The sequence below is a fragment of the Coregonus lavaretus genome, assembly GCF_964263955.1.
Source record: "Coregonus lavaretus genome assembly, chromosome: 13".
In the NCBI taxonomy this organism is placed as follows: Eukaryota; Metazoa; Chordata; class Actinopteri; order Salmoniformes; family Salmonidae; genus Coregonus; species Coregonus lavaretus.
The window spans coordinates 25,661,709-25,669,865 of NC_140000.1; the positions used below are offsets into that span (position 1 = coordinate 25,661,709).

The following is an 8,157-nucleotide window of genomic DNA, read 5'->3' on the forward strand; positions in this document are numbered from 1 at the left end:
ACAAATAGATCTGGGACCAGGCTAGGATTGACCTAGCTGTGATTATAATTATTATAGTTTTAATGAGAATAGGTAAATATTGTGAATTGGTGAATTTTAACTCGTTCACTTATGTCCTCTCTGTCCCCCAGACCAGCCCAGCATTGACATCCCTGAGGAGATAGTCGCTTACGAGAAACTGGAGTTGACGTGCTATAATACACACAAATGTCCAGAGAATAGCCCAGAGATCCAATGGATGTACACAGACTACCTGCCTGAACCCGAGAATACCTCAGACTTCGTGGAAGAGAGCAACACAACCGTACTGACCAGCCCGCTCACCTTCACCCCCAGGGGGTCTACTACCCCAACACCACCCTGGTCTACGAGAGACTCATCTCTCTGGACGTCAAGTGTAAATGACCAACTGACCGTTTTCAACGAACCTGTAGGTTGAATCCTAAAATTCTGTGAGAAGTGTGTCATTTGGACACAACAGGGGACACATTATGTAATGTGGGGATTATATAACTATAGAATAACTAATCCTGACTACTACACCAAATGTAATAGTAGCAGTGTTACATATATTTATGATGCACACATTGTAGAACCATTGTCAATATCTACAGTCATCCATTATTCTCCATCTACAGTAGAAGGATAGCAGCTTGATTTAGCAATATATTGCATGATTATGACATGCATAGGGTATGTTAGTCTGGCATCCAAACCTGTTTTTCTACATTTCACCTTTGTTTTTCTTTGAGAAAATGATGAGTGCAGCATTGGGTCTGGTTTAACCAGGTTATACACTTGTCACTTTTACAAGTCTAACCCCACCTTCCCCTTCCTCTCACCCCAGATGCCCCTCGCTCGGTGAGGGTGAACGTATCCACGGAGGTGATGGAGGGCAGCTCTGTGACCCTGCACTGTGAGGTGGACAGTAACCCTCCTCCCAGGATCTCCTGGCTGTTTGGGGACCAGGAGCTGCTGTGGGACACGGCCTCCAATGCCTCGCTCTCCCTGGAAGACTTAACCCCCGCTCAGGATGGCATCTACACCTGCGTGGGGCATAACGGCAACAGCGTCATGAAAAATAGTTACATTTAACCATTGTAGTTATATGTCAACCAAGCTGACATTTTAATTTCTGTGACTTGCGGTGACATATTTCTTATAAGTAGTGACGAGCGACATATATAATGACTTTTTAGTTATGTGATAAACCAGGCCCATAGCTTCTTGCTCTTGTTTATACACAGTATGATTTATCCTCTTTAACTTGCTCCTTTGTTCATCTCCTTTCATTCTCCTCATATCGCTCTACATTTTATCCCTTCTATGTCCTCCCTGCAGACCCTCCCAGTGAGCCAGTGATAAACAGCTCCCTGACCATTTTGGAAGGTTCCTCCATCTCCCTGAAATGTAGCACCCAAGGCAATCCTGCGCCCTCCCTCACCTGGCTGAAGGACGGGGAGCTGGTGGGCACCATCACGGCTGAGGAGGTGTCTGTGCTGGAGCTCCTGGAGCTTACCCCTCAGGGAGACGGACAGTACCGCTGCCTGGCAGAGAACGAACACGGACGAGCCAGCAGCTCCCTCAACATCACTGTGGAATGTGAGTGGGTCTTCAAATCATGTAATGTTGTATCATATCGTATCATATCATATGGGATGGTATCATATCATATCGTATTGTACCACACTACGCTACACCACACTACACCATCCTATCCCACTCTACATATCAGTCATACCCCTACCTCCACCCTCTCTTCAGACGCCCCTGTCTTTCTGGAAGAGTCCAAGTGCACAGTGGTGAGGGAGGGAGTCCAGTGTGTTTGCATGGCTACAGGCAACGCTGAGCCCACCATCGAGTTCTACCTCCCCGACCAGAACATCACCATCAACGACACGGAAGGCCACTACATCTACCACAAGCACACGGACGGCCACACGTCCACGGGCATGATCAAGCTACGGGAGAAGGGTGAGCGCCTGGGCAACAGCGCCGTCAATGTGTACTGCAGCAACATGTACGGGTCGGAGAGCTTTCATCTGGAGTTGCATCAGGAGAGTAAGTACACAAGTTCAGGTTTATGGTTAAACAAAGAAACAAATAGCATACCATTAAAATGCTAAACATTGTATAGCCGAGCATACATGAGAGACTGAACTGAAATGAGAAGTGTAGTACCTTTATATGATATCTAGATTGACTGTATAAGTAAGACCACAAACTGGATACCCCATTGGCTTGATATGGTAATGGCATTATCTTGAATGTAAATAAGTTATATTTTAGTACCATGACCTAGCGAAACAGTATTTTCTGTTTCTTCACTATCTTCAATATAATGTTCTTGTCCGATGTTAGAGAAGTACCTGATGGCAGTGTTCATTGGCACCATCGGTGGAGTGGCTGTCATCGCCTTGATCATCGCAGCAGTGAGATATGTGGGCCATAACAACAAGAAGTGAGTATCCACCCTTCACTAACTGTGACAGGGTTCGATGCGAGTTACAGGTAGTCATTTCCTGTTTGAATTGACGATAAGGAAAGACTTCAGCCTAGCCATCCATTCTAAAACACCTCTGTGTATTCATGAGTGAATGATTGATCGATGGACGGATGTGAGAATCATGGTCATAAGTTATGCTAATGCCAGAGCGAGTTCAATTAATTTGCCGTCATTAGTCCCCTTTCTGAAATCCTCTGAGACGGAGATCCAAAATGGCTGCCTGGTGGAGTGGTGTTAGCAAGCCAGACTAACCGTAGCCTATAGTTTGCAGGCTCTTTTCCCTGCTTTGATACTGCTTTGTATCCTTGACATGCTATACTAACAATACAGCCACGGTAGCCTACTTAACTAAGGTGCTTCAGCATTATAGCAATACATCACATTCTGACAAAAGCTTTTACAGAATGTTGCTCCAAGAGACGGTGTCAGCTCAACCGCAACTAAACCCATGAAACAATAACCACAACCTTGAATGTCACCCACAACCGTGAACCACAGGCCTGGAGATTATTAACTACGTTGAGAAACAGGCCCTTGTTTTAAAATGGATGCCCAGGCTTGGAGTGTCGTCCTGAGTTAGTTAGTTAGTGGCCATGAGACCGAGTCTGATCTTGTGACTCCACCCCCCAGAGCGAATGGCAACACTGGGCAGGTCCTGCTGTCTAAACTGGAGAACCCAGTGTTGTACTACAGCACAGTCAAGAAGGACAAACAATGTTTGAGGAAGAAAGTGGTGAGACATGTTGATGATGATGATAATGATGATAATGACCATTCTCAGATCTGTCTTAGACGGGAGAATGATAGCTGACCCGTTGCTGATGCTGATACTATACTATACCCGTTCAATTCATGTCAGTTTTTTGATAAATGATCAAAAACCTATATGTCCTCTTCTGTTAAAGAGAAAATGTAAACTTCCCCAGCCAACTACTGACCTAGCCTGAGAGTCCCAGTACCACTATAGCTATCTATCACAGTACCACTGGAGTAGCTGCGACCATAGCCTTTCCAAACCACTGTTTTCTACTTCATCGCTTCTCTGCGTTCTTCTGTCTCTGTTTCTCTTCCCTAACTCTTGCACAGCTTAAGACAGAGCTTCTGGGCTCAAAGTTTACCTCCATTCTAGAGGAGAGTACGGTAAGGTTCCTAAACAACCCCACTCCAATCCCAACTCCAGTTCTCAGTGGTAGACAGCATCCCTCACTCATCCCAGATATCAAAATTATATGATGGCCCAAATTCTGCCCTAATCTACAATATTAAGACTTACCATTTGGCCCAGTTAACCACTTGGTGTTACGGTCCTGAACTGGATCCTTAACATGAAATGTCCAGACCTTGTCTGGCAAGGTTGATGTGGTCCACATTCAGACCTAAAGTTGCCCAGTAACTATGGGAAGTTGTTAGTGCCACATAACTCAAGACAGAGATGGGCCATAAGCAAAGTACCAACCCTCCCCCAGTTCGAATCTCCTACATTCGGACCAGATCTGGGCCATACGACGCATTGTGGTGCCAGAACTGAGCCATACTGTATGTGTCACCAAACAACCAGATCTGGCCCACAGTAGTCTGCTGTCTGAGATCCGCTTCCATGTGCTGTATTGCCTTTGATTTCTATGACTGCTGTTGCATGGCTGCCTCAATACTAACAGGATATGTTAAACCACCTCAATCTCCTTGTCTTACACCTCTGCTCACCAATAACAACTAACCCTCCTATCTCCTCTCTCAATGTCTGTCATGTTATCCCTTTATACGATCTATGTTTTGAGATGTCAATGGCATTGGTGGCACTGTGCTGGTATAACCTCTGATTCTGAATGGGCCTTCTCTCTTTCCGTACCTTCAACAGGGAGAAGACGGGCATTATCAACTTGTGTGCTCTATGGCAGACCTTGAGAGGCAAGATCTGAAATTCGTCGCCCTGGAGTTTCTGGGGTGGGCTCTCCAGGGATGGGGCGGCCACAGGGGGGGGGGATGACGGCAGCGACTACACCGAGATCAAATCCAAATGAATCGCGATCCTTCCCTGACCCCTCGTCACCGCGGGACACAGTGGCAGCCATGTTGTCGCCCCCCTCCTCACGTCATTCGCCTCCTCTTCAAACGTCTTCCCCCCTCCCCCGTGGACACCATCACCACCCTTCACCATCACACCAAGATTCCCCATCGTCTCCCCCTGACTCATCTGAATTGACGTCCCCGTTAGTCAACGCCCCGGCCTCCAGGGGGAGCCCCAATCACATCTCGCCACCCAGGACTGCTGGTAGCTACTTGCAGGGTCGGAACACGGCCCAGTGGACAATGTAAAAAGCTCTTTGTATTATCAGCAGCTGTCGGTCTTCCAGCTCTTACTCTACTGTTTATAGCCTCGTAATTCACTCACAACAGGTACAATGTGTTAGCTACTGTACTGTACTGTATCATCTACATTCAATGTTGCTATTTCCATCTCTACACCATTAATTGTTGGCATTGCTATCAAGCTTGGGACACAGTAACACATTTTCTGGGGCTCCCGTACTGTATGTCACCCTATATCATACTCAAAGCTAGCTTCGTTAAACCAGATTGAACGCTGTGCATACTAGTTTTTTCCTGTGAAACGCAGCACAATCAGTTTGGATACCAGGCTAGCTTGTTCCTGCTCCTGTTCTAGATCTGTCCATTATAGTCCTTCTCCACTGTGTCCGCTGCCAGTCGAAGTGTCAGGGAAAGGGGGTGTTTTGTGCTTTTCTTTTCTTATCTCTATTTCTGACCCTGGATCTGGAGGAAACTAGGGATCTCCTCTCTCTTCCTGATTCAGTGGTTGTCAACACTGACCAGTGTCCAACAAACGTTATGCCTTGTACATATCCAGTTGAAGCCAGTCATCATCTCACATATTCTGTTCCCACATATAGTTCAATAGTGATGTGTGATGTGACTTAGTAGCTTTTGATGATGATGAGAAACGAATAATTTATTTGATTTTATATATAGAGAGAAGATGGATACTCTTAGAGGTTTGTTGAGCATTAAACACACGGTTCTGTTCGTGCAAGAGGTGGCCTGATTTATTTTGTTCTTGTGCATTACAAGCACTGATTACGTTGTCGTTTGCTCTTGGGGAAATGTGCCGGGGTAACACAGAATGTTCTATTAATGCCGTTGCCAATGATTTAATTACTAGTATTTTTGGACGATTTCTCTGTTTTGCTAAGGGTAAGTGTTAACTTATCCTTAAATGGGAACCAATTGGTTAGAATCCATTTTTGGATCAATCTGGCATACATGACTCCACTGTAGCACTCGCACAGCAGGCCAAAATGTGTATGTAAACAGTGCTGAAAGAGCTCAAAGCTCACTAATGGCATAACTAGATTACAATGACTGTTAATACAATATTAATAAGCTGCATATGGATGCGTAAAAGGATACTAGTATACTATTACGATGAGTTTCTGGTATCGAGAAGTTCAGGATGCAAGAAAGTATTCGATCATTCAGATGGAGAGTTTTTTCAGTCATTATTTAATGGTTACAGTACTGGATTCATGTGACAGGCGGTACGGGCGTAGCCCCCTTGTCATCCGAATGAATTCCATAGAAAATCTCTTAGTTCTTCTGTCCATCATCTGCCAACCATCATTGAGTGTCACTCATCTCCTACAATAGTATCCCCATACATGGTATCGTGTGGCACCCTAGCTAGGCCATTCCATCACGTACTCCTTCTAAGATTATCACAAGTGGCCCCCAATCTATCTTGGCACGCAGACCTTCTGTCACTCACCAGTGACCTCTATAACACATGGTGTGTCCTTGTCCTCTCTCCCACATGCAGCTCAGGAGTTTACAAACATTAATAATCTTGTATCAAAAGTTGTCATATCATATACATTATGTAAATAAATATCTTGCATGACTATTATGCTGTCAGCCATATGTGTAAATACACTACGGTATGTACATGCTCAGTATTACAAAAATGGTTTACACAGGCAAGTCGGATACAGGTTCGGGAACACTTGACTTCTCTGTCATAAGGGTGACACAACGCTGTCATAACATAACACATGTCATTTTTGGTCATGAAAACTGATGTCAAAATACTGACAACACTTTACACTGTCATGACACAAACGGTTATTTATGTAAATTAGTTGGCTTCCTGTATGCTAAGCCAATAAGCTGACTTAAGCAAAGATTTGTGCCATGACAGTGTCAAGTCAGCTGTCAAGCTTATGTCAACTGTCATGACTGTTAATAACATATTTTATGTAGTTGTTCTGACATGGTTAAGTCACTAGACCTAATGGCAGAGCGTTCAAGATGTGTTAACTAACATTGAGACATGCCAATATGCACATCCGGTTAGTAACACTTACTGTAATCAGTTCTCTTGAACGCCTCATGGGGGGTTATTTATTTCTAAACCTGGAAACAAAATGGAGAAGCGTTGTTTATGTTTATCTAATTTGTTTGTCACATACTGTGTTGTAAAGCAGATTTGTACTTTCTTTACTTTGTGGTATTCATTATTAGTATTGTGATCTTTGACACAATAATTCCGATCAGAATTCTGCAATCTTTCTGCAAATTAGCACTGTTATTACTTAATGATAATAAGAGCTCTATGATGATGTTTGATCACTCTCTTTTATTTTACAAGTCTATCCCGCCTCAAGCAAAGCCATCTTTCTTTGGTTCCAAACAAAAATTAATAAAGTAAACAACAGATAATTTGACCAGCTCAGTTTGTTATCTATATATTTTATCTGTACTCTCATACCCAAAACAGTAAGGAAAATACACCCTGAATACATTGAATATCTCCATGTATTAGTATTTCTTTATTGATACAGTATGTAATAGTTATTCCTCCCACACCACCCCTCATTGTTTGCAGTAGATACATCACACAAAGCTTTTTTTAAACCATTTCACTTGATAAAATTTGCAAACGTAATACCTTGATTATATACATGACATTTTGATTAACATAGTTGAACATGAGGAAGATAACAAAAACTCGTAGCTTCCTTAAGTGCCTTTACATAAAATACAACATCATTCGGTTATAATGTAGCTTTTTTTTGTTGCATAAAAGCCTGAGAAATTCATCCCAAAAAAGGTTTACATTAATTCATATAAAAATGCTTTCAGCGCTCACACTAAAACAAAACGTATAGTAATAGAAAATAATTTACATTGAAATAAAAGAGCAAAATCAAGCCTCTGAACGAAAGGCTAAAACACATGCAGAGGATCATTGGGGATTCGGGGAGATGATGTCATATTCGGGAGACACGTCTGCCTTGTCCAATGAGATGTAGGTACTATCCTCTTCTGTAGCTGTCATGAACCCTGCGTCCTGAGTCGGTTACTGCCTGTGTTGCCGTTTTTCTGCTCTGAATCTCCTGTTTCCTGAAGGTTCTTGAACGCTCCCTGCCTGGTTGCCGGGCGACGTTGCTAGGCGGGAGATCTCCCGATTACCCGCACCTGCATCTCATCAGCTATCTGCACACCTGGTCCTGATCATCACCCTTCATAAGCTCTGACCTGACATCCATTCCCTGCCGGATCGTTAGCCATGAACAGTATGTTTGTCAGCGTATCAGCCTCTGAGTTACTAGCGTTAGTTTTGTTGTTTTGCACCTTGT

General features: G+C 43.6%; 1 pseudogene across 1 annotated transcript in view; it reads left to right on the forward strand.

Annotated features, from left to right (window-relative positions):
- LOC311140518 (myelin-associated glycoprotein-like) overlaps positions 1-4,527 on the forward strand; it is a 42,184-nt pseudogene extending 37,657 nt beyond the window's left edge. Inside the window, exons 4-11 of the transcript in view lie at positions 132-397; positions 848-1,084; positions 1,342-1,602; positions 1,765-2,061; positions 2,362-2,461; positions 3,137-3,239; positions 3,593-3,646; positions 4,365-4,527. The product of the transcript in view is annotated as a myelin-associated glycoprotein-like (transcript). The remainder of the gene's footprint in view (positions 1-131; positions 398-847; positions 1,085-1,341; positions 1,603-1,764; positions 2,062-2,361; positions 2,462-3,136; positions 3,240-3,592; positions 3,647-4,364) is intronic.
- The last annotated feature ends 3,630 nt before the right edge of the window (positions 4,528-8,157 follow it).